Consider the following 26,115-nt stretch of genomic DNA (forward strand, 5'->3'; position numbering starts at 1 on the left):
CTCTCCCTTTCTTTGCACCTTCCCCTCCCTGATTGTCAGCTTGGCTATTTAGAAATGGCTTCTTTTCACCCACTTGGTACCTGACATACCAACACCAAAATAATTCTCCTTATTTTGCCCCTAACTGCCTTCTCTTTGGGGCACTGTCAGAGCTGGCAAAGCTTCAGTCTTTCCCATGTGTTTTTTGGGCAGTAGGTGGGTAAGGGCTGGCAAAGTGACTTCCTAAGGCCTACAGAGCAATGCACTGCAAGCCAGACCTGTTCTCTTTCAGGCAAGGCTTCTTTGAAAGCACTTCCAAATTCCCATCATGGAAATGAAGCACTGTTGACACAGCACTAGAGTGTGAAAGGATTTGAAAGGGGATGGGAAGCTCATCTTGCAAATGAGACACAAGAAGCTTTCTCGCCACCAGAATGTTGGCATCCCAATAGCAGCGCTCCATGCTGGCCATCTATCCCCAGGACATCCCCCAGTTGCACACCCCTCCTGCTGGCAATGGGCTCACTCTGGCTGTCATGTGGGGCAGAGAAGGGAACAGGCACCCAGAGAGGGATCCTTTCAGTGCGTCTCAGAAAATGACAGCAGAGCAGCCTTTCTCACTAAAGGCATCTGAAATGACTTGATGGTTGTAATAGTCTGGATTGTGTCAGGGGTGGGGGTCAAAGACATCACAAAACTCAAGAGGCTCCAAGCTCCTCAGAAAATCACTTTAGTCAAGGTACTGGGTTCAGACCAAATACCTTTCCTGACTTTACCTAACCCTTCAGTGGTTCTCAAACCCAAAATCTTTCTTGTCTTTTGTCAGTTTAAGCACTTCTCCCTTCTTTGTCTACCGCTGGAGAGAGCTTTCCAGCTGCCACCTCTGCTCCTCTGTCAGCCCCTTTTCTCCGTGTTTCCAGGGCCCACCAACAGTTCCACATGCCTTTTCTGCACCATCGTGCTCTGCACATCCCCTACCATTACTACACATATTTGCCCTGGTGGAGTAACTTTGGCTTTGCTCTGAGGACGTGGGAAGCGGTCTAAAAATTTGCTTTAGATAAGTTTAGGCAGGAATCTCGCCACCCACTGTGGCAGCCAGAGAGAAAATACAAAAATTTCTCAATATTGCTCCCAAGAAACTTTCATAATGTTCTTAAAACTTAGCAAGATGCAAACATGGAAACACTCAATGCAGTGAAGAACAGCAATTCTTCAGTCTGGTCACCACTTCATCTTTCCATGAAACACCTCTCAAAGAAGAAAACTCAGTCCCACTTGGACCTACTTCATGCAGAGGAACTATCCACTTGGTATTCTTTTGTGTTCTCTGCCACAAAAAGTTTTGCTGATGCTTTAATCAAGCCATCAAGAAAATTTTGTATTAAGAAATTTAGAAGATATCAACAATACTGGTGAGGATGCTTAGCACCATGTAGGCAAACTTACGTTAGAGTAGCCAACCAGCCTTCTGAGACCTTTTCAGTTTTAGGTAACATGGAGTTTTTCTTGGACCTACACATTCTGTTACATTCTAGTTTGCAAACTTGGACTGAAGTCCAGAAAGCAAAATTTCTTTTCCCAGACTCAGGTAGCAGTTGTTCTCTGTGTGTGTGATGTTAGACAGGTCCTTAGGGAAAAGGACATTGCTCCTTTTTCTTTCTTGGTCTCTTCCACCCTCTGGCACTCAAAGCCATACTTGCTCTTGTAGTCATTAGGTACAAGGTCCTGCTAGGATGGTTGACTAATTCAGGAACAAACAGCCATGCTGCCATACTAGGAACATTGCTCTGGAAATGAGCAGAAAGATAAACCATTTAATGGTTTTCACTTTAGAAACATTGCATTGCAGCTTTATCTGCAGAGGAGTCACATTTCCTGTACTGCTCAATACAATTCCGTGTGTCCAGAGCAAACTTGAATCACATAATTTAGGAGTCTCCAGCTGTAAATCTCACAGTGGTGGGATCAAAAGTCCTTTCTGCCTCTGCTCAAGTGGCTCTCGATTCTAGATCTGGACATACACCCAGTCTCCTGACTGGTGAGGATATACTTGAACATTCAGGGTGATAAGTGAGACCAAAACAACAAACTTCCACCATGATAAAAGCATTTTCTCCTAAGGGTTACAGATTCTCTCTAGCAGCAGCACTTTAGCCTCCAGCCTCTGGTGGCACACAAGGCCCAATGCCCACGGCTGCCAGAAGGAGGCACAGAAGGAGCCCTTTGCAAAGGTTCATTGAGAATACAGGGAAACTGAGTCTCCACTTATTCCCCATTTTCTTTCCAGAGAGCCTCTTGGGATATTTGAATTCACCCCCCTTCTCCCAACTCAGTTTTTCGAGGTGGTGCTGAGATTTTGTTTTCTCAGCCTTGACCCTTCTATTTTGAAATAAATTATAATAACCCAGCAGGAGGTGGATGGGGCATCAGCTGTTTCTCATGCATTGCTTAGGGGGTTCTCCCTCCTCCAGTGGGTCCAAACTTTTCACACCACATGTTGTTCCCTGGGCAAAGGACCAGGGCTTTTCACCATGTGCTTCCTTCTCCAAAAGATTGATTTCATTCCCCCCACAATAGCGAAGTTCCCAAAACATTCTCCATTTCTCTTTCTTTGGGATCATTGCTAATTTTCCCATGTAATTCAATCACTTTTCTGGCAGACTGAGGTACCACTACTGGACACTTGTGAATTCCTTCTTTATCAGCAGGCAGGAATTGGGATGAGAAGGAGGGAAGAAGACTGGCTTTGCAGAGTGGAAGCTCTCCTGCAGGCAGCAGAGGAAGGTGGCCTCACCTTCGCGCCGTCCTGCCTCTGTGTTTTTGAGAGGTGGGTGGAGTTTAGGCTGAGGGCCAGGGTTGGACTTTTAGGCATTCAAGCCCTGCTGAGGGCTGAGGGACTGAGGTTGCAGTCAGGGAGGCCTGGCTGTTCCTGGAGTCTGGAAAATGCTGGTTCCAGGCCTTCCCCAGCAGTGTTCAATTGCAACCCTAAAGCTCTTTAGCTTTGGTCCAGCGTGTTTCAGTGGTTTCTCATATGTTGGGTGCTGCCTTCATCCTGACATTCAGTTCCTGCTCTGGCCTCAGACCAGGCATTGTTTCAGTCCCTGAGGCAATTTGCAACTGATTCAGCTCTTTTTCCAGCTGTTGGGCCACATTCAGCTCTCTGAGTCAAACCTCCATGCATATGGACACCAGGCATGGTCCTTTACTGGGAATGTTTCATTTTCTTCGACCAAAGGTCATGTTTTCAGCACAAGTAACTGCGGATGGTGCCAGTTTCTCCCAGTCCCCACCTCTCTTTTGGGCTGGACAAGCTTTCTAGAGAAGCTTCTAGCAAGTTTGTCAGTGGAGAGCAGTTCAGATCAGTTTCTGCTTGGGATTCCATTACTTTTCTGCCAGAAAATAGCAGCTTTGACAGAAAATTTATTTCTCCTTTCTTATGTCACAAGCAGTGACTGCTGTATAAAAGCCCCATGTCACCTCAAGAGTACCCTGCTTACTCTGTCAATTAAAATATAAGGCCCCAAAAACGCTGGTGTATTAGACCTTTTAAAAGGACTTACACTTGTTCATGTATTCTGAGTTAGAAATGTGGGAGAAATACTCACAAGATGTTCTCAAGAGGTCAGAACAACAAAAAAGTCCTCACTTGCAACTTTTGAAAATCAGAGAACTTTGAACGCCGAAACTATTTCGAGCAGGGTTCAATCAACATGAAACATTCCATGAAGCATTAATTTAGTCCATTCAACTTAATAAACTAGAAGCCTGTTAGATTTTAAATTTCTCAAAAATTTAAGAGGATGGAAATTGGATGAAAAAAGAGAGGGAGAGAATGAAAGAAAAGAACCAACATTGCTACCATTCTTGGTTCCAGTGGTGTTCAGCTGATAGAAATTCCAAGATGAGATAGGGTCAAGACATGTGGTGGGCACACATCCCGAGGTAAATACCCTTTGGCTTTCCTGGGCCCTTCCCCAACATGGGGCTCCCACTCGCCTGGCCATTTAGGAGCTGGGTTAGGGGCTCCAGACACAGGCGTGGAGCATTGCCTCTGGTGTGCCAGGGACCAGCGGGCACTGCTGGGCTGGGATGCAGGCCTGGGCGTGTGGGGCGTGCAGAGCAGGGCATCGCCTCAGCAGAGCAAGGCTTGATCTGCCCCTTTCCCCACAGACAAGCGCCTGAAAGGATTTGAGCCAGCAATGTCCTCTAAGGTCTGGTCCTGTGCGTGAGCTCACAACAAGGTTTCCAGGCTCCTGTGCTTCTTGTCTGTCAAGACTCCAAAGATTTGTGGCTGGATAATAAGAACCTTTCCATTCTATTCCTCCCAAAACCGGCAGGATGAGGATTGTTTTTATTTCTAAGGCTTTCTGTGATTTCTTTCTCATCTTCTTGAGATAGTCCTGCTAATGCCTCCCCTCTCTTCCCTTCTCCATGACAATGGAGGGTCACAATGGAAAAAACAATCACTCAGTTGCGTTGTCCTGCTGGAGCGAAAAAACAATTCCACATTCAACCCTGGCCCTGATGGTTTCAGCTGTGTGTCAGAGATGTCAGTTCCCTGCCACCCATCTCAGCCCAGTGTTCTAAAAACACTGTGGAAGGACAAAAGTGGGGGGAATATGGTGCTGATGCTTTGGTCCAATGGCTCTCTGCTAGAGTGAGTCAGGCAGAAGGATCCTCCTTGCATTTCCTGTCATAGCATTCCCTGCTGAAATCACACCCTTGGCTATGATGCAAAATGTTTTGAACAAAAAGTGCATCCATGACCTTGCCTCTGTATTGAAGCTCTCTCTTGTCTTAGCCTGGATAGTTAGCCAGTGGCTTCCCTGAGAATGAGCCTTGGTGACTTTGATGAGAGAGACTTCCCTATCCAGTTGTTTGGAAAAGCAAATTTAATATAATAGCAAAACAACAAACTAAACAGTGTGCACAGTACGAAGAACAAACGTGAAAAAGCCGGGTTCTGGGGTCTGCAGGGATACTTATACATTCCCAAAAGGGGAGGGGTTCAGGTGGATCCATTTGAGGAATGGATCCAACAGGAAGGAATTATTTGGAATTCTGCAAGTAATACAGCAATAATTATCCAATGGTAATGCAGAGAAATCAGAACTTTCTAGTAATCATTTGAATAATTGAACAAGAGGATCACGGGTGGGAGCTCTTTCTCACCTTAATTAAAGGGGTTTTCCCATGGCCTCAAATTAAAATCTCCTTCGTTATTCAAACCAGCCCCAACATGTCCCTCTTTTCCTTTTTCTAAGATGGAATGGTAAACTGCTTTATTAAGGTTTTAAACATTAACTTGAAAATACAAGAAGAAATAAGTATTATCAACATCACTACCAGCAAAATTAGCAGCCCATTCTTTATAATAGAAATCCCATTGGATGCTAGGTGCCATCCTTTGAAAAGATTGTTAATCCAATTGCTTTCTTGTTCCATTTGAAATTCCTCCACTCCTTCTTGCAAAAGCCTCATGCTGGGGTAAACAGATTCCCTGTGGTCAGATAAGTTCATACAGCACAAACCTTCAAAGTGCTGACAACCATGTCCATGTTCTAAAAGAAGGAAATCAATCCCAGCCCTGTTCTGTAGAGTGGCATGTTGCACAGCCTTGGCATCAGTTAGCAGCTCGCTGAGGGCAATCGATGTAGTGTTATTTACTCTGTTTACTTAGCCAGCACCCAGTTCCACCCAGCTGTTTTAAAGCCTTTGCAGCAGCCACCCGTGGCAGCAAAGAAGACATTACTATTTCTGTGGGTTTTGTGCAATAGATAATTTTGCCATTGCAATCTTTTTCCAAATGGTAGTAGCAGATCTTTTAGCCCGAGCCAATTTGTGCTCCATGGTGATTTTGGGTGCCAACATAGTGAGACGTCCTCAGCTCCATGGGCCGTCTTCTATTCTCAATGGTGTTGCTGGCCAAGCCCTATCCCCACAAATAAAAAAGAGGCCTGGTGGCAATTGGATTGGGTGTATTTTGAACCAAGCATGAGCGGTATAATTACACCACAGGGTTTCATGTCGGTGTAATTTATTATTTGGTGAAAACTCTCCAACTACTGATGAACCAAAATTTGATGCAGTAGTCCATTTTTACTGACCCAAATAGCTCTAGTTCTTTGGGTTCATTTGGTGTGTATGGCAATTTCTTGATCCAATGACTCCAGTCATCTACTGAATTTGTTTTAACACCTTGGTGTTATGCCCTTGGATTTTTAGAGTACGGACAGTATGCACTGGTTGGTATTGGCCACACATCCATAGGTAACCAACTAAACAAGTGGCAAAGGGGTTACTAGGGCTGGCAACTGAAAGGCACATGCTTTCTTGTTTTGTGATATTTTCTAGCCTTAGCCAAACACTTTGTTTTGGTTGCAGCACTATCCAAGTATCATTGATATGGAGGGCCTTGAGAGCTGGCTTGCAAGCAAAGCTGAGCTAATAGAAGAAATACCAATTGATGATTTCCGAGTGTATCCATAGCAGGGAAGAAGACAAGGCTGTCAGCATGGAAACCAATTGAATTAGGAATTGCTTTAAACACAGGAAAAGCCATTTTACTATTAGCAACATCTCTATCAACAGCATCTGAGCCCTTTGGAGGGCCTATTCTCTCTACTGAATCTCAGTCTCTTATTGCAACTGTTTCTTTTTAATATATTCTCAACACCGAAAAGAATCACGAGCAGTTATAATAACATTATCAGAAGGCAGAGCTTTTGAAACACCAAGCTTTTTTCTATTACCAGTTTTACTAAGTTTATTTCTATTACCTGTTCTACCAAGCTTATCTCTATTACTAGTTTTACAGCAAACAGAAGTATGCATTAATTCAGACCTTTTAACCCTTGTAATTTCTTCATTGTCACTATCAGAATCAGAAGACAAAGGAGGACAAAGAGTTAATATTTCCAAGTGTTCGTGCAGTTCAGAATCAGAATCAGAGCCAGAGTCAAGCAAAGGAGTGGATGGCTCAATATGTTTCTTTTTTAAGGTCATCCTTAGCCAGCCACTGTGCCAAGGACTCGGAGTTAGATTTAACATTAAGTTCAGCTAGTCACTCTACGGGGAAAGGAACGTGGATTTGAAGCTTTTTGCAGGTAAACACCAAGGAGCCTTATCAACTTTTCTCGTAGCAAAACACTCAGCAACAGTCTCTGCAGAAAAAATCTCAGCAGAACACTCAGGCTGAACTTTTCTCCTTTGCTGCTCCTCAGCAGCTTTGAGTTCTTCCTTGGATTCTTCTTCTACCTCTTTCAAGTCTTTTTTGTCTTGTTCCATTTTTTTCTCCTTTAAGGTGTTATAAAGTAACCTCTAGGTAGGAGATAAATCTGGAGCTGAATTATCCTGAATTACTTCTTAGAATTTTTCTCCAACGTCTTTCTAAGTTCTAACACTAAAAGCAGTAGTTACAACAGTCTTAAAATTCTGAGACTTTGCCCATATTAAAATACTATGCAGAGCAGAGCCCCTTGTTTTAACTCCTTTTCTTTTAAAGAAAATTTTCCAGGCAGATAAAACCATCTGTTCTTTGCTTGTTAAATTATTTCCCATTGTTCCCAGTGGCTCACCTTTTCTCCAGGTGTCAGAATCAGGTCCGGACTGGCAGCTGCACCCCGCTGCTCTCAGCTTCGCTGGGCTCTGGCCTCACTGCCCCTCGCCCGGCAGTTCCATCACGTCAGGCAGCACCAAATGTCACCGTTAGGCTGGACATGACATACACACACGTGACTAGGGTCTAAGAAGAACAAAGGTTTTTAATCTGCATGTAACTTAATGTTACAACATATCATAAAGCCGTCTTAGCCAATCACATAGAGCAAAAGCATACTGACAGTAGTTCTATCCAATCACCTTAAGCACATGTAGCTTTGGTTGAAACAATGGTGGCCTATTCTTGCAGACAATGGCCCGTTTATAAGAGACAAAGCACAGAGCACTATTCTTACTTAACCTTCTAAAGATTTACTTAAAATTAACTTTTTGCAACTTAGAAAGCCAAACTACACAGCTCTATTGTTCTATCTCCCATGTCTTTTCTACCGCTTAGATATTTTTTCTGCTGTCTTAGCACTTCACAATTTTTCTGTATCTGAGGCCTGTCTTTTCACCACCTTCCTAAAACCCTCTGATTTTATGGATTCCCACAATTCCCCCTCTCTGTTCACACATAAAGAAACATTCATAATGGTGTCGTTAACTACTTGCGTTTCATAGCTCTACTATAATAGTTTTGCTTATAATCTGCTGTTCTTTCTGGCACTAAGCATTGCTATGTTAGAACACAGCAACTTAATGCTGTGATGGCTCATTCAGTGAAAAACACATAAATCACATCTGACAATAATTACAAGTCATTGTTCAAAAACCTCTTGTCGATTCCATGGTCTTAATTCAAATCCTTCCTCCATTTCTATACTTTCATCCATCATCTCCGTGAGATTTTGAACACTCTCTGTGATTCCACTTCCTACTTTTTTCTCTTGTATGACAAAAACTTCTCTGATTATTTTGTTCATCATTCGTTGCAAACACTGAAGTATGCAGGGGATTACTATCAGTATCACTACCAAAACACCCAATACATAGCGACCTATCTTGCAAAGTTCCCTTAGCCAAGGTGCAAAGCTCCATTCTTTGAATAGATCATCCAACCAAGATCCACCATCTTCTCTAATTTGGGCTGTCAAATCTTTCAGTTTTTGTATGCTTTTGTGGATGGATTCAGAATGATCGGACAAGTTCATACAACACAATCCTTCAAATTCCTCACAACCATGCCCTTGTGCCAGTAAAAGAAAATCAATTGCTGCTCTATTTTGAATGGTAGCATGTATTGTTTTTTGACCAAAGGCAACTCTTTTACTGGCACACCAACCAGACAGGTTGAAAAAGGTTTTTCTGGTTCTGAACTAGACAAACATAGAGTATCCCAGCCGGCTGCCTTGGCTAAGGTCACCCAAACATTTGTTTTCGGTTGTTCCACAGGCAAGTCTGCATGACAAAAAACAATTAAAACCCACCAATACCAACATACCACTTTCATTTGCTCCATCTTTTTCATGAGCTAAGTTTTGGCAAATTCCTCACACATATATCAATGTTAAAACTTTGCTTTTAGCTGTAAGATAAAATTTGATTTTGAAAATCCAATAGAGGGGATCTATAACCTAACAAAAACTTAAACTTTTGCCAAAAATCAGCTCTACGAAACAAATCTTTGACATACAATTGACACACTTATAAATAACATTAATACAAAATCAGAGTTTGCAAGTTCCACTGAGGCACAAGGAACGTCAGGCGTGACCCGGGATCCCTCTGTTCGGCTCACGTCTGTGTACTTGCTTCCTCGGTTCTGGACCTGTCAGCACGTTCTGGGGTGCGATACGGTTTGACATTTTTGGCTGGGACCCACTTAATTCCTGCACCTGTAGAGAAGCACACCCTTTGCCCCAGGTTATTAATCGGAAAGGACCTTCAATTTGTCCAGACTCAGGGTTTCTAATAAAAACAGGAGGATTTTCTTTCAGCTTTGCCTGTGTGTTATTTGAAAAATGCTTAAAAATTGGGGGATCAGGTTCTGCAACCGAGCTGTTTAAAAAATTAAAAACATACAAAGCTTTGTTCAGCCTCATCTGTGGTGTGACCTCTACTCCCCCTCTCCGTTGATCTGAAATGAGTTTAAATGTTTGATGTCTCCTCTCAATAATTGCCTGACTTGTGGGAGAGTGAGGAATACCAAAGATGTGATGAACACGCCATTCTTTTAAAAATATGGCTAATTTTTGAGATATATATGCGGGACCATTGTCAGTTTTTACTTCTTGGGGCACACCCAATGAAGCAAAAGCTTGCAGAAAATGATGGCAAGCATGATTGCCTGTTTCTCCTGTGTGAAGAGAAGCAAAAAGTGCACCAGAGAACTTGTCCACTGAAACATGAATATTTTTAAATTTACCAAAGGAAGGGTATTTAGCGACATCTTTTTGCCATAACTGCAGGTTTGCAAACCTCTTGGGTTGACCGCTTCTGTGGAAACAGGAGGCTGCACAAGCTGACAGTCAGGGCAAGTACTGATGATAGCCTTAGCTTGATTCTTGGAAACTTGAAACATTCCCACAAGTGCTTGTGCATTCTGATAAAAAAAGGCATGACTCAGTTTTGCTTGTTAAAAATGTTTGGCAAAATGTTTGGAATAACCATTGTCAGTTTGTCTGCTCTCGTGTTTCCTTCCACCAAAAATCCAGAAAGTGAAGAATGAGCCCTGATGTGAGAAACAAATTATGGATTAGTTCTATATTGCAAAGTTGTATAAAGACATGAAAGGCAACGATATAAAGTATCATTACTAACATCTTTCAAAATTGACCCTTCTAATCTCTTAACTACATTAGCAACATAAGCAGAATCTGTGATTAAATTAAGAGGTTGTGGAAAGAGCTGGAAAGCCCGAACCACGGCAGCAAGTTCAACAATCTGAGGAGACCCTTCCACTCTTTGAATGTCAGATTCCCAAGCATTAGATTTTTGGTTCAACCAAGTTATGACTGATTTGTGACTTTTGCCAGAGCCATCAGTGAAGAGAGCGATTGCATTTAAAGGAACTTCACTTAATTTAGGTTTCTGTCTAAAACTCAATTTTGCCTGCAATAATTTGTGAGCTGGGTAGTGAACAGAACAAACACCTGGGAAGTCCAACAATGCATACTGTAAATCATCAGAATTTTGCATTGCCCAAATAAGATAATCTTTTTTCAATAGCAAATAGATAACTGCAAATTCTTGACCTGCTAAAGTTAGCAATCAGGTTCTGGCCTTAATTACAATTTGTGCTATCATTTCTAAAACTGTGAAAATAGTCTTTGCAAACCTGTAGGGAAGAAAAATCCATTCTATTATCAACAAAGGATCTATCTCAGTAGGGTCCCACTGAAAAATGAGACCACAAAGTTGCATTTTTTCTCCTAAAATTGCAAAAATGAAAGGCTTTTCTGGAATGCAACCAGGAGCTTGTCTTTTTTGAAGAGCTTCCATGACCTTGTTGAGGGCTGCACGAGCTTCAGGTGTTAAGGTTCTTGGAGGGGTGATGTCGCAGCTTCCTCTCAGTAAATCGAAAAGCGGACTCAGTTCATCGTTGGTGATTCCCAAAACAGGTCTGACCCAATTGATTTCTCCCAAAAGTTGTTGTAAGTCTTGCAGGTTGTTGACACTGGTCCGGATCTGTATCTTCTGTGGTGTTATTATCTTCTCATTCATCTTCCATCCCAGATACTTCCAGGGTGGAACCTCTTGGATTTTTGTTGCAGAAATTTCAAGCCCAGCATTTTGGATTTCAGCGACAACACTATCACGGTTTTGCTCCATTTCTGCTTGTGTTGGAGTTGTGATGAGCAAATCATCCATGTAGTGCAGAATCATGGATCTTGGAAACTTCTGTTGAACAGGAGACAAAGCTTGGGCAACAAAATATTGACAAATTATAGGAGAATTCTTCATTCCTTGTGGCAATGATTTCCAGTGATATCTCTGCACGGGTTCTCTTCGATTGATGACGGGAACTGAAAAAGCAAATCTTGGAGCGTCATCAGGATGAAGTGAAATGTGGAAAAAACAGTCCTTCAAATCAATGATGACAAGAGGCCAGTGTTTTGGGATAATCAATAAAGAAGGGAGTCCAGGTTGAAGAGGCCCCATGTCTTTAATCACTCCATTGATCCTCCTCAGGTCATGAAGCAACCTCCAGGAGTCCGATGTCTTCTTGTGGATGACGAACACTGGTGAATTCCAGGGACTATTTGTGGGAATGATGTGACCTTGCTGTAATTGTTCCTTTACCAATTTATTAAGGATATTTAATTTTTTTCTCTGTTAAAGGCCATTGATCCATCCATATAGGATGATCGGTTTTCCAGGCCAGTTTTAAAGTGGCAGGTTTTGGTGTGGGTTCCATCACAGGCTCACTTCCAGTTTTGCTCCCCATTGGGACAGGACATCTCTCCCCCAGACGGTGAGAGGCTTCTGAACAACAAAAGGACGCATCATTGCTGTCTTTCCTTCAGGACCTGTAATGTTAATCATGGATGCGCTTTGCAAACACACAGTAGCACCTCCAATCCCAGTGAGGGAACCTGAAGGAGCTACCAAATCCCAATCATTAGGCCAGAACATGTGAGAAATTACAGTGACATCTGCGCCAGTATCCACCATGCCTGTAACATAAATTGTTTTACCACAGTGAGTCGGGCTACAAGTCAGTTGCGGTCAGTCACGGTCTAAACATTGCACCCAAAATACCTCTGGACCTGAGGTACTATGAGGCACAGACACAATTGAAAGTTTTTGGAAAGTTCTTTTGCTTGTGTGTATTCATAGGTGACAAAAATGCAACAGCAATAGGTGTTTTTGGTGGAATTACCATAGGGACATCGAGTGCGAGAGCTAAAAGCATTAGCACTTCATTTGAATTTACTGAAATAACAGTAGAAAGGATTGAGAGTCCAAGAAATTTGTTGTTGGCTTTGCCTAGAATTAAAAAATCTTGTATTGTTGAAAAGGATTGAGAATTCCAGTAGGAATGTTCACCCAACACAAATTATTTAATAGATGAATTAGTTTTGAGGAGGCCCATTTGAACCTTGTACTTGAGGGTACTGGGCTGGAGCCATTTGAGGATTGGTTGACTGAGGCACTATCATCAATTCGCTGGGTAACCAGTTGCCAGGGGATACCACTGCTTGTGTCTGAGCGCGGTGGTAATTCGTGCTGTTTTTGAAGTTTAACGACAGAGGATTGCCATCGATGTCAAACAGAGAATGACAATACAACAAAATTGGGGCACTGCTAATACAAGAGGAAAGCAGGGGCAAGGTTGAGGGCTGCCAGAAAGTGGGCTAGGGTAGAATCCAGCGTGGCGTGGCCAGTGCACCCCTGGCAAGGGGACAGAAAAAGAGGGGTGATGGCAGATGGCTGGTGGCTTGCCCTGTGCTCTTGAGCAGGTTCCATCTTTAGGCCTGTTCTTCTCAGGGATAGTGGGTCTAGGGAAGGGGGGGTGGAACATAAAAACTGGGAAAGAAAGTTTTTTAAAGAATTGCCCAACTAAAATTTAAATATCCATGGTTGTCAAATATACTGTCAGTTACCACCAAACATCACAAAGTAAATGATTTTCAATAATCACTGTATCGAACTTATATTGAAAGGGAAAAGCAGGAGTCCATGGGAGAGGATAAAGTCTAGGGGACATTCTTCCAGGCCATAGCCCCAGGAAGTCTCCTAGCAGGCCCACAGACCTCCCAGTGGCTCACGCAGATCCAAAGTGCACAAGTTCTCACTCCCTCATCTTGGCCTTAGTTCCCGTGGCAGAACTTGCCTTCCCGCTGGACACTCACCTGTGCCCAAGCCTGTGCAGAAGCCCGGCTCCCTCCCCCTCTGCCCACAGCCACAGCAGCATCCCCAGCAGTGACACCACTGCTCTGCTCCATTTTGCCCTACTCTGCTCCTCTAGGCACAGCTGCAGGGCTGTATCTCCACCAGAGGTTGTGGCCTGGAGGCAAGGAAGGAAGAAGACCATTGCACGCTTCCAAACCGTGCCACAAAACCCATCCATATGTCTTCCCACACAGAAGAAACACCTGAAGTTTCAAAAGCAAATTTAGAGCTTATTCACAGGGTGAGAACAAAGGGAGGCTTCCAGCACAGGGAGGTTTTATTTATTAGAGTATTTATTTTGACTATCAGTCTAAAAAAACTACAAACATCAAGCTATAAATTAGAAACTTCAGACTACTGCCTAGGAACTAGAAACTTTAAACTACGAGTCATAAACTATAAACTACAAACTGCAAACTACAAACTACAAAAAACAACAATGGCCTCTTCCAGGGCTAGTATCTCCTGTCGGCCATAAACTGCTGGGTTGCCAGGATCAGAGGCGTCAGGTCAGAGGTCGGCTTGGCTGATGCCACAAACGGATGCTGCCCAAAGAGAAAAAGACAACATGAACTTCTACTTTCCTCACAGGCTGAAACAGGCTTTCTCTGGCTACCAGAAAGATACAGAAAGCAGAAAGGAGGGCATTCTGGGCACCTCTCTCTCCACATCCAGGACCTTGCTACATGAGGCAACCATGGCTCCCAATCCCACAAATCCATTAATCCAGATGTCTTCAGCCTAAGGAAATTTGCTCTAGGGGACTTTGAAAGGCTCCTTCCAAGGCCTCCAAGGCCAGGATTCTCCTTTGTTTTCCTCTGAAAAGCCCCCAGCCTGGAGATTCTTAGGAGTGGGGGCTCATCAGACGCCTTGGACTTGAGCAGATGAGCAGCCCCTGGCAGCGGGCAGCTGGCGCAGCCTGCAGCCGCTTTGCCCTTTACCTGCAGAAGTTCCTGGGCAGACCAGCGCCGGTCCTCGTCCCTCTCCAGACAGCAGTGCAGAAAGTCTCGCAACCACGCGGACTGCTGCCTGGGCTTCTGCAGCTTTGGCCTGTCACCGCTGCTGATCAGCTGTTGCACCTAGAGAAGAAGGAAATGCCACACTCTACCTGTCTCCTTCAAAGCCCAAACTGCTCACACAAACCCCACTGAACAGGCTCCACTCTCCAGTGGCTCTTTACTCCCTGACAGAGCCTGAGAAATGCCTTAGCTACCCTTACTGAAAGGACCCAAAGCCAGAGGCAGCCATAGCCAGTGCAATATGCAAAGGCTCTTGCCTTCACCCGTGACTTCACTGGCTGATGGAATTAGGAGCAACTGCATCAGCAAAAGCACGCTTGGCTTCTCTGAGCCCTGACACCAGCTCCACAGGCCATTTGGAAGACGGACTTCCATCTAATTCTACTGTTTCCAAGGATTATGCCATTAAATGCAGCTCAGCACTGCTCACTGCTCCCTTAGGAAAAGCTTGCGTCAACCAAAAGTCATCACTATTATTTATGCTGCTCCTGCACTGAAATGGCAAGGGGATGTTCTGGGCAAGGAGCACGAGACACTGTGCAGCCTGGACCCTGTCATTTTCAGGTGTTAGCAAGCTTCCCAAGCAGAAGAATGGCAGCAGATTTGGTTCCAGTGACAGCAGTATCTGAGAGCAGTTGCAGCGCACCGTGCGGGAGGTTTTCATCCGGTAAGGAGGCGCTCCTTCCACCATCTCGATCCCCACAATTCCAAAGGACCAGATGTCCACTTTGGGGCCATAGAGCTTCCTGGTGAAGATTTCTGGCGCCATCCAGTAAGTGGTCCCAACAGCTGATCTCTGTTTGCTCTGCTCAGTGGTGAGCTGAGCAGCAAGGCCAAAATCAGCTGAGGAGAAAAAACAAGCCAGCGTGAATGCGGAAAGAAAACCAAAGAACTCCCCGCTGTACCAATGTCCAAGAAGGCAGCGTGGAACCCAGCTGCCATAAAGGGGCCATGCTGCCATTCCATAGGCCTGCAGATGAGGAAATAAGGATTTGGCCACTTAGCAAAAGCCCCCAGTTTCAGGCAGTGGCTTTTAGTCCCCTGAAGCTATTAGACTGTAAGTGCCTTGCTCGGGAAGGGACACACACACATACAGAGCCCAAAGCCACTCCTGAGCCCTTGTTCCCAGCAACACCTCCATGCCCCGTGTGGCTCTGCTCTGCCCTTGCAGCAGGGCAGCCTGCACTGCCACAGGCACCACTGCAGGGAACCAGCAGCCACCCAAAGGCAGCCCCACACCGCAGCCTGCCACGGCTGAGCCTGGCCAACAACACCCACCCAACTTGACAGATCCATCCAAGCACAGGAGAATGTTGTGGCTTTTGACGTCTCGGTGGATGACTTGCTTGGAGTGAAGGAAATCCAGGCCTTGCAGGCACTGAGAGAGGAAAAAGAAATATCAGCCTGAGTGGATTTCATCCCACAAGCAGAGAAGTTGAACATTCTGCAACACTGTAACATTCCTGGGGAATGCTGAGCCATGGCAGGACAGGCTGCTGGCAAGGGCAAGAGCTTGCTGCTCCAACACGAGGAGAGCAGGGCCTTTCTAAGTGAGGGTGTGTTTGCCTCTGAAAGAGAAAGGGCAATTGTTCCTCCAGCCAGTGCCCTGCAAACACAGACTGAAGGAGCACTGCTGCAGTGGCTGTGCTCTCTCCAGCCAGACAACAGTGGATGCTTTTGCAAACACCACTTTGGGTGCAAGGCTCTCCTTGGAGGCTGAGTTCAGTGAGAGTTGTCTGAGGATATCTTTGTCTTTGCCACTTGTTCAACCTTGCACCACCAGCACCTTCGCCCTTCTGGGGAAGGAATACAATACACAAAGGCTCCAGGCCAGTGTTTAGAGAGGCAAACACAAACACACTAGAAGAAGGGCAGGGACAATGGAAGGAACTTCAGATGTTCTTGCTACTGCCAGTCATAAGAGAAAGGCAGAAAGAGGCTCCAAAGATGAAATCCCTCCTCTCCTTATCACCCATGTGGACGGACCATCCCGACCAAGGCATGGGAAGCACAAGCGCCATCCCTCACCTCCCGAGAGACAGCTGCTATCTCTCCTTCTGCCATACGAGTCTCCCTGATGACATCGTGTAAGGAACCTCCGTCCATGTATTCCATCACGAGCCACAGTTCCTCGTCCAGCAGGTAGCTGAAAGGAGGAAACAACAGCCTGGACATGAATGCGCGCACTTACACCACCCCATGGATTCTTGTTCCTGTGTCTCTCTCCAAGGAAGACAGGAGGAAGTGAGGAGTCATTCACTGCGCTCTACAGGCCTTGAACTCTGGGCAGTCTAAAAGACTGCTTGGTATCCACACCAAGGCAACAGGCCAAAGGAAACACAATCTACAGAGAGTTGTCAGGACTTCAGACCCACGGGGATAAAAACAAAATCAAACCCAGAACCCAACAAAATAATGTGGAGAGAGGACAGGAACTTGGAGGCTGCTGGCTCAGTAAGAGGGCCCAAGTCCAGTCTTTGGAAGTGCCCGTCAAACTCGGCATGCCAGGAAAGACTAATGCAGCTCCAATGCAATCTCCTCCCAAGGTGCTCTAAATCAGCCCAGAAGGAGGAATTAACAGCTCCATCCTCTGCCAGCGACCAAAGCAGTGGTTGAACCTGTGGCTTGCAGGATGTGAGTGACCTTTCCTGGCAGAACAGCAGAACCACTCACCTGTCTAGATAGTTCACAAGGTTGGCATGCTTGTTGCCACGCATGACCTGGATTTCATTCAGGCACACTTCGCTGCCACTCTCTTGCACGAGACTGATTTTCTTTATGGCCACCTAAAACGACATAGAAAATCATGAAGCAAAGAAGTCTGTGGCACAGGACCACAAGGGCGACATGGAGACAGTGATTATGGCATGATAGTGCTGGGCTGGGCCCAGCTGCCTTGTGACTGGACATCAGACCGTGTCCTTGGGCACCTCCCAGGACACAGAGCCACATACCCTTGGCCTTGTAAACCTGGGAGAAACACCGTCTAAGCTCTCCACCAAAAAGCTCTAACAATACTCACTGTGCCCACAGTCTTCCCCCAGGTCTTCCCCATGGTCTCATCCCCATTTTCATTCACACACCTCTTGCAAGCAGGAAGATATTTGGTGCCAGGAAAAATGGACCAAAATTGTTGGGAAGCCTTTGGTACTTCTAGGGGGCTTGATCATTGCTCCAGCAAAACTGGCATGCTCCCTTGCACAACCAGAAAGCAAACTCTTACAGACATGACAGATAAAATGCTGGCCTAAAAACATCTTGAGGGCCACTCCCCACAAGAAATACATGCCTACATTCTTAGCAGAAAATATGTCATGATGATGTAAACATCATTAAGGACACCTCCAAAAAACAAACTCCTAGCACTACTTCACTTCAGGAATTTTCATTTTGCTCCACTAAAATACTTTCCTTCACACAACTTACATTTCCAATTACTGCCTGACTGTAAAAAGACATAACCCATGCCTTGATCTTCTAGGGATATACACCAGGCTCAGAATAGGGCTTTGGTTCTTGAGAGACTCCTTGCAGAACTCTCTCTCTAAGCACAGTTCCCAGGGCGGCCCTGCAGGTGGCTTCAGAACTACCAGCACAATTCCCATGTGTTTGCTAACAGCCAGAAATGAGAATTCAGGAACCCTGCAGCCCCAAAGAGCAGTGCCATGCTCTGAGACACCACCTGGGCACCAAGACCCAGCCAGCGTGTCCTCCTGTGTGTGACAGACACTGCCCGGCCTCCTTGCATTCCCCTGGACAGCTGAGAAGGACAAAACCTGTCTCCACTCTGTTTGGCAGGCAGACACTGCTCTGCACTTCACTGGCCTTGGCAGCAAAGCTCTGCTGGCGACCCAAAGCTCAGCCACAGCTCACAGCCCAGGGGAGGGCACTCGACAGCTGCAGAAGCTGCGGCGCTGCTTGGCGCTTACCTCTTCTCCTGTGGCAGTCTCCACTGCCATGCACACCGTGCCGAAACCCCTAGAAACAAAACAGCAGCGGAGAAAGAAGAAGTCCTTTAGTCCCTGCAAGTGCACAACACGGCAGTCCAATGGGAAAAAAGTCCTGGGGCAGACAGTAAATGGAACACGACACATTCTCATCTGGGTCCTTTCCCCCTTTTCTCTTTCCCTATCTGTGCATGGGTGGGATTTTTCCAGGCACTTGCCCGTTGGGCCTTCTCACACCTCTCCTTGGAGTTTCTTGGCCAAACTCAAGCACCACCACTCAGGCCTTCTGAGAAGCCTGAAGCCATGCAGCAGCCATTGGAAGAAAGCCTCTAGACACAGATCCTTACTCCAGCATGCAAGGAAATTAGTGTCCAGCCACAGCTGCAGCCACAGCCAGAGCAGGGAAAGGCTTCCATTGTTGCACACACAAATGGAGAAGTCCTCAAAACACAGGATCCCTCAACTGCTGTGTTCTGAGTCCAGTGCCATTGGCAGCTGCTTCTCTTTGGTGCACCAGACACGGTGAGGACTCTACTTTTCTGGGGACTTCTTGTAAATTTGACTTCTCACAGAGAAAATGTTGCAAACCAGTCCCATTTCCAGTCAGCAGAGCCTGTTTTCAAAGGGAACAGCTTGGTGGGCTCTTTGCAGAAAGGCCAAAATCCCACAGGATCCACGAGGGGTCTGCCATTAGGCTGATGATGCACTTTGCTCGAGAGTGCGTTGCCACCTGAGGCTGAATGTTTGTCTTTTGGGACCTCAGCTACAGAAGAGAGCTGCTTCTTTCATTTCTGCTCTTTGCTTCTAGACTAGGTGCTGGTCATCCTGACCACTGGACCTTGTTTCCAGCAAAATACTGGAAAGAAATGTTGCCCAGAGCTGTTGCCTGACAGCTGCCAGCTGCTAACTTGACCTTTGAGGCAAAGAAGTTTCTCCTCCTTTCATTCCCGCACATTGTCTATTCTTTTGAGACATGCCAAAATGATTTCTCCTATGAAAAGCGGCAAACAGGTGCAACACACTTGAGGGACAGGAGGTGTGCCAGGTGCTGCTCTTTGCCGCAGAAAAGACATTGCCAGCATCCTGGTGTCTTTGCCATGCTTTCAGACCACAGCTATAAATGCTGACCAGTACTGAGAGAGCATCAGGTGTCAACGCAGTGTCTGAACAGCTTTGGAGCTTGCCTGACGTCGCTCTGGGGAGATGTGACACCAGCAAAGTGCACGGGCCCTCCCTTTCAAGAAGGAACTGTGGCTGCACTCACCCTTTGCCAAGAGTGTCCAGTTCTGCGTATTTAGCCTCAGGATCTCCCTGGCTCACCAGCATCTCTGTGAAAATCCCAAGGAAAGATGCTCACTTCAAAAGAGATGCCACCCTGCAGCAGATCAGAAAGGCAGCCCCACTCTGCGGGACACTGGGCCCTTTCAGCTCAGGCAGTCGGGAAACAACAACGCCACCGCACCAGCACCACCTCAAAAACAAACGCAGCAAGACAAGCAGCCCTGCAGCACAGATGGCTTGCACAAAACTAAAAGTCTAAACTGAAATCTAAGCACATGGAGAAACAGGCAGAGGAGACAGGGATCAGAAAACTGTAACCAAGAGAAGTGATTGTTGTCTGGAAATGTAAAGGGCAGCAGGAAATACAAAACCTTTCTGTTCTTGGCAATGAACGCACTCTGACATTCAACAGAAGACTTAATCTTTGCAAATATCAAAGGCATCCTGGCTTCTGGAATCAATTGTTATGAACAGCTGCCCTTTCCAGAAGAGGAAGAATAGTGCAATGTGCTTCCAGCAGACGCACAATCTCCAGCTTTAAGCTGGAGGTCTTTGCCTAAACAATGCCCTTCTGCCTTTCAGGAGCAGCAGCTCATGTTCCAACCTGCTGTTCTGGGCCTTAGGAATGAGGTCCCTCAGCCTTTAGGACAGGCCGAGTTCTGAAGATGGCCTTGGCCGTGCCCCACAGGAGCTCCTGGAGGCCTCCTCATTCCTGGGTCACGGCCTCCTGCTCAGCCAGGAACAGTCTCTGGTTTGCCTGTTGCCTCCAGGGAAGCTCAGGCAAAGCCAAACCAGGCTGAGCTGCTCTCAGAGGCAGCAGCAACAGCCCGGTGACCCCTCACCACCTCAAAGCACAACAGCAGCTCCTGTGTGGAGGCCTCAGGAGCCGGCACTCAGCAGGGGAGGAACAGCAGGCGGGACAGCTCATGCCCACACACGCACACACAAGGCACTGCTCCAGCAGACAAGGATCCCAAGGGACGTACTCAGCATGGCCAGGCACTTGTCCTCTGTCCCTTCTCCCAGCTGCTCTCTGCTGCCAGAGGAGCTGCTCGTGCTCCAGATGCACGAGCTGCTCGTGCTCGACTCGCAGGCCTGGGGGCTGGAGGCTCCTTCAGAGCCTTGTGCTGCAGCTCCTGCAGGTGCCAGGACAGAGGAGGTGCAGCTCTGGGACAAGAAATGAATGAGGGTCACAAATGGGCCTGGCAGAGATGCCCCTCCCAGCCCATTCCAAATGCAAGCCCCTAGGAAGATGCTGCTGGCCACATCCAGGGCTCTTCACCTCTCAGCTTTTGCAGCCCGCTTCCACAGCTCAAGGCCCAAAATCCAAAGGCTGCTTTTACACGACGGACTAAATGACACCACAGACACTGCTAACCAAAGCAGGCACTTACTGATGGTCTTTGCTCTGGCCCTGGGCTGACAGCAGGGGCAGCTTCATCGGCACCTTCCTCCTCTTCAGCCTCGTCCTCGGGTTCAGAGGCAGCCAGAGCAGGTGCTGACGCTGCCCTTCTGCCCTGTGGACACACAGCAGCATGAGGGACACGAAAGAACCTGTCATTCAGAACCTTACCTATATTCACCTACAGACCCTGCTGCATCTCAGCTGTTCCTTTAGCTAATGACAGCTGCTCTCTGCCTCCTGGGGACAGCTGCCTCTTGGGGACAGTGTCTCCTCACATCCTGCAAGCTTCTGAACTGCACCTTTGCACTGTTCCCTTCACCTGGGACAGGCAGCCTGCACAGCCACTGAGCACCAAAAGCTCCACTTGTACCCCAGGAGCATCCAAAGTCATCGTAATGCTGCCTCGTGTCTCTTGCTAAGGAAAATTCACAGCCCCTTTCAGAACACTTGGAAGCTGATGCCTAAACTTCCACCTTCCACACTCCTTTTGCAGGCCTCACTGCCTGGGGGAAAGGCTGGAAAGATTCCAGCTCTCAGCATCTTCAGCCCGGCACGACAGGTGCTGTCTGATCAGAAACTTGCAGCTGTGCTTTGCTCCAGCCACAGGACTACCCAGAGCTGCCACTTACTGATGCTGGATGCTCAGGCCCTGCAGTGGCAGCAGGTACAGTTTGGGGGGCATGTTCCTCCCCTTCGGCCTCTTCTCCGTGATGACACGCAGCCACAGGAGGCTCCAGGGTTGATTTTGGGCTCTGCAGACAGACAGCAGCGTGAGGGACACGTAATCTTCTTCATATTCAGCTCTAGACCCAGATGCACTAAGGAGAAATCATCTGCAGGGAAATGGGATTCTGAGGTGTTCTAAACTCAGGTAAAATGGGCCAATGAGATGGGACTGCACTCTCTTGTACAGGAGAAATTCCAGCATGGCTTAAAGCACCCAGCTGCCCCACTTCCAACTGCTTAAAAGCTCTGGAAAGCAACTGGACAAAGCAGCCCGTGATCCCCCTGCTGCTTCTGAGGCTGCAAAGAGCCTGGACTGTACTTTCATTCATCCAGCCAGGCTGGCACTGGACTGCAACAGGCCCAGCTCACAGCTTGCTCCACATATTGTCAAATGCTACCAACACCGGAGGCTCCTTTGGCACTCACCCAAAGACCGGATTCTCTCCAGGCATTGGTGATGTGACCTGCAACATACAAGGGAAAAAGAACCAGATGCTGTAAGAAAACTGCCTGTGCTGGGCAAGCCCACCAAAATGTCAACCCAAAGACAGAGCGTTCTGCTTTCACTACATCACTCCAGCAGCACACCATGCTGTGCTGTGTCACACAGCAAGTAAGACAACAGAAGCACAAAATACTGCCTGGTGTCTACCTTTTGTCCTCTCTGGCCTCTCAACCCAGATTGAAAACCTTTTCCCATAGAGGATTCACCCAAGTCCCCTTAGCCATGCTGACAGTTCTGTCATGACACAACCCAGGAACCGCTCCTGTGTTCAGGAGCATACAAGAACTCCTCTGAAATGTCTATCTCAGAGGCCTTTTCCAAGCGCATTCTGTGATTTCATCACAGAACAAATGGCTCTTTTAGCACACAGAAAGTGTCAAGTTCCACAGGCACATGCTGGGATGAGGGAATGCAGACAAGAAGACTTGAACTGAGGCACTTTCCCTCAGGCCTGGAAAGCAGTGCACAGCTTTTACAAGGACTCCTGCCAAGCTCTCCCAGTCTTCCCATCTTGGAAGTTGTCTTGCTTGAGCCAGCAAACCCAGCAGACTCCAGACTCCAATGCCACAGGCTATGGCACGGCAGGTGCAGAACACCTGAAGGCCACATTACAAATGCTGCCCACGCCCTACTGGCTAGAGACACCCCCTTCTTAGCTGCACCTGTGGGCAGCAGCTTTACCCAGCCTAAGGCCTCGTTGTGGCATTTGGGTTTCCATATGCTGCACCGAACAAAGACGTCTACTTACGTGCCAGGTGGGTGAAAAAGTACCCAGAATAGGCCACGGAAAAAGCCGTGACAGCTGCCGCAAACACTCCCTCCATGGCTTGAGCAGCACTGCCCAAGTCTGCACCAGACAACGGCTGTGGAGAGAGACCAGAAATACTGGGAGTCCTGCTGGCAGAGACCTCGTCGATGCCAGGTTCTGCCTGCAGTGAGCGTGCCACAGAGCTGCTCTGCACACTGAGCCCTTCTGAGCCTCGGCACGGCAACTTTGCCTGACAATGCTGCGATGCGGCCGCTGACATCACAAGAGCAGTGCCCCAGGCTGCTTTGTGAGCTCATGCACAGAACCAGACCTTCTCTACAGCTATTGCCAACAAAAGCCTGCAAAGTTCTCCTCTGCGACAAAGCAACACAAAAAGCCCTGCTAGTACAAAACCTCTTGCTCAAGGCATGGAAGAGTAAAAGCACACTAAGCATCTGTAGCCCACACTGAGAAGCTGAGCACTGAGAAGGGACCAGGATGTGGGGAATCTCTTTAGTGCTCTTTGGCCACTATTGCTTCTGAGAAAAAACCAGAAGGCTTCTTCCAGCTGGAACTTCCTTAGTTCTAGAAAGCAGCAAACAAGGAGAAGCAATGCTTCAATTATATTTAGAGCTTTCTCCTAAGTACAGAGATGTGGTCATGGATCTTTCAGAAGTATTTATTCAAAACATTTTGCATCATAGCCATAGGTGTGATTTCAGCAGGGAAATGCCATGCCTGGAAAAGCATGGAGGATCCCTCTATCTGACTCACTCTAGCAGAGTGGCCTTGGAACCAAAGCATCTGCAGCATTTCTCTCCCCATTTTTCTCCTTCCACAGTAAGTTTTAGAGCACGGGGCTGAGATGGGTGGCATTGAAGTGACAGCTCTGACAAACAGCTGAAACCATCAGGGCCAGGGTGCCATGTGGCACTGTTTTTCCCCTCCAGCAGAACAAGGCAACCCAGAGTGGTGACACTGATACCAAGTGAGTTCAGCCAAGGCAAAAGGGAGTGCAGCCAAGCCAAGTGCAGCCCAGCAGGGTGGTAGGAAGAGGCAGCGAAGCGGCAGATCCCATTCTCACACACATGCCCAGCGTGGCGGGCTGACGGCAGCGGCAGTGCCAAACAGAGCTCCGCAGGGAGACAGAGACACCCATCACCATCGCCACTGCCACCATCACTGCCGCACAGAGGGAGCAGGAAACTGCCACTGGAGCTCCACAACCGCTCCAGGCAGCACCAGCAGCCCCCATCTACCATCAGAACCATTCTGTAAGCCCTCGCCATCCTGTCTTTGCTCCAGGGGCCCCACGTGACACTTCACCTTTCTTGCTTAAGCCATTACCTCTTGTGTCGCACGGCCTGGCTAGAGGGTGACAGTGGCATGTGGCATGCGTTACTTTATTTGATGTTACATTCCCCAAGTCTCAGGGTCCCAGGCGATGAGCTGGGAGCAAACAACAGCTTATAAAGGGGGCCAGGTCTCAAGGGAGGATACAATGTAAGAACTGTGGGTGGAACGCAAGGCAGGGAATACAAGGGAGAAACACTGCTTGGGACAGGAGGGGTTAACAACTGGATGTGAGAGGAAGGGATTTGAAACTGGGCAGAAAAGTAGCTAAGTAGCAAAAAGATAACACCCCTGGCTCAAGCGAAAAACAAAGGCACATCTGTGTCCCTCTAAAACCAGGGGGAGAAAAAACCCCAAAAGTACAAATCAAAAATCAACCTGCAAAATAAAAACAAAATGCAACACTCTTGCACACGATTTTCTGATTATTTTTGCATAATGATTTATTTTTTCCCCTCACTACATTGTAACTGTAGTATCTTTAGTTTCTCATAGATTGCTTATTGCATTGTGCCCCTCCATTGTCATGGAGAAGGGAAGAGAGGGCAGGCTGTACAAGGACTATCTCAAGAAGAGGACACAGAAAGCACGGAAGGCCTTACAAAGAAAAACAACCCTCATCCTGCCTGTTTTCGAAGGAATAAAAGAAGAAGGTCCTTAATATCCAGCCACAAATCTTTGAAGTCATGACAGCCAAGAAGCACAGGAGCCTGGAAACCTTGTTGTGAGCTCATGCACAGAACCAGACCTTAGAGGACATTGCTGACTCAAAACCTTTCAGGCGCTTGTCTGTGGGGAATGGGGCAGATCAAGCCTTGCTCTGCTGAGGCGATGCCCTGCTCTGCACGCCCCACACGCCCAGGCCTGCATCCCAGCCCAGCAGTGCCCGCTGGTCCCTGGCACACCAGAGGCAATGCTCCACGCCTGTGTCTGGAGCCCCTAACCCAGCTCCTAAATGGCCAGGCGAGTGGGAGCCCCATGTGGGGAAGGGCCCAGGAAAGCCAAAGGGTATTTACCTCGGGATGTGTGGTCACCACATATCTTGACCCTATCTCATCTTGGAACTTCTATCAGCTGAACATCACTGGAACCAGGAGTGGTAGCTATGTTGGTTCTTTTCTGTCATTCTCTCCTTCTCTTTATTCTCCAAATTCCATCCTCTCATATTTTTGAGTAACTTAAAATCTAACAGACTTAGTAATCTAAATATAACTTAACTCACGGAGTTTGCTAAGCTGAATGGGCTAAGTTAATGCCCTATGGAATTTTTTTTGTTGATTGGATCCTGCTCAAAATTGGTTTTACCTTCCAAGTTCTCTGATTTTCAAAAGTTGCCAGTGAAGACTTTTTGTTGTTCCGACCTTTTGAGAATAGCTTGCAAGTATTTCTCCCGCTTTTCTAACTCAGAATACATGAACAAGTGTAAGTCCTTTTAAAGGGTCTCATACACCAGCGTTTTTGGGGCCTTATATTTTAATTGACACAGCAAGCAGGGTACTCTTGAGGTGACATGGGCCTTTTTTACAGCAGTCACTGCTTGTGACATAAGAAAGGAGAAATAAATTTTCTGTCAAAGCTGCTATTTTCTGGAAGAAAAATAATGGAATCCCAACCAGAAACTGATCTGAACTGCTCTCCACTGACAAACTTGCTGGAAGCTTCTCTAGAAAGCTTATCCAACCCCAAAGAGAGTTAAGGACTGGGGGAAACTG

The sequence above is a fragment of the Fringilla coelebs genome (assembly GCF_963513975.1).
Source record: "Fringilla coelebs genome assembly, chromosome: Z".
NCBI classification, from domain to species: Eukaryota; Metazoa; Chordata; class Aves; order Passeriformes; family Fringillidae; genus Fringilla; species Fringilla coelebs.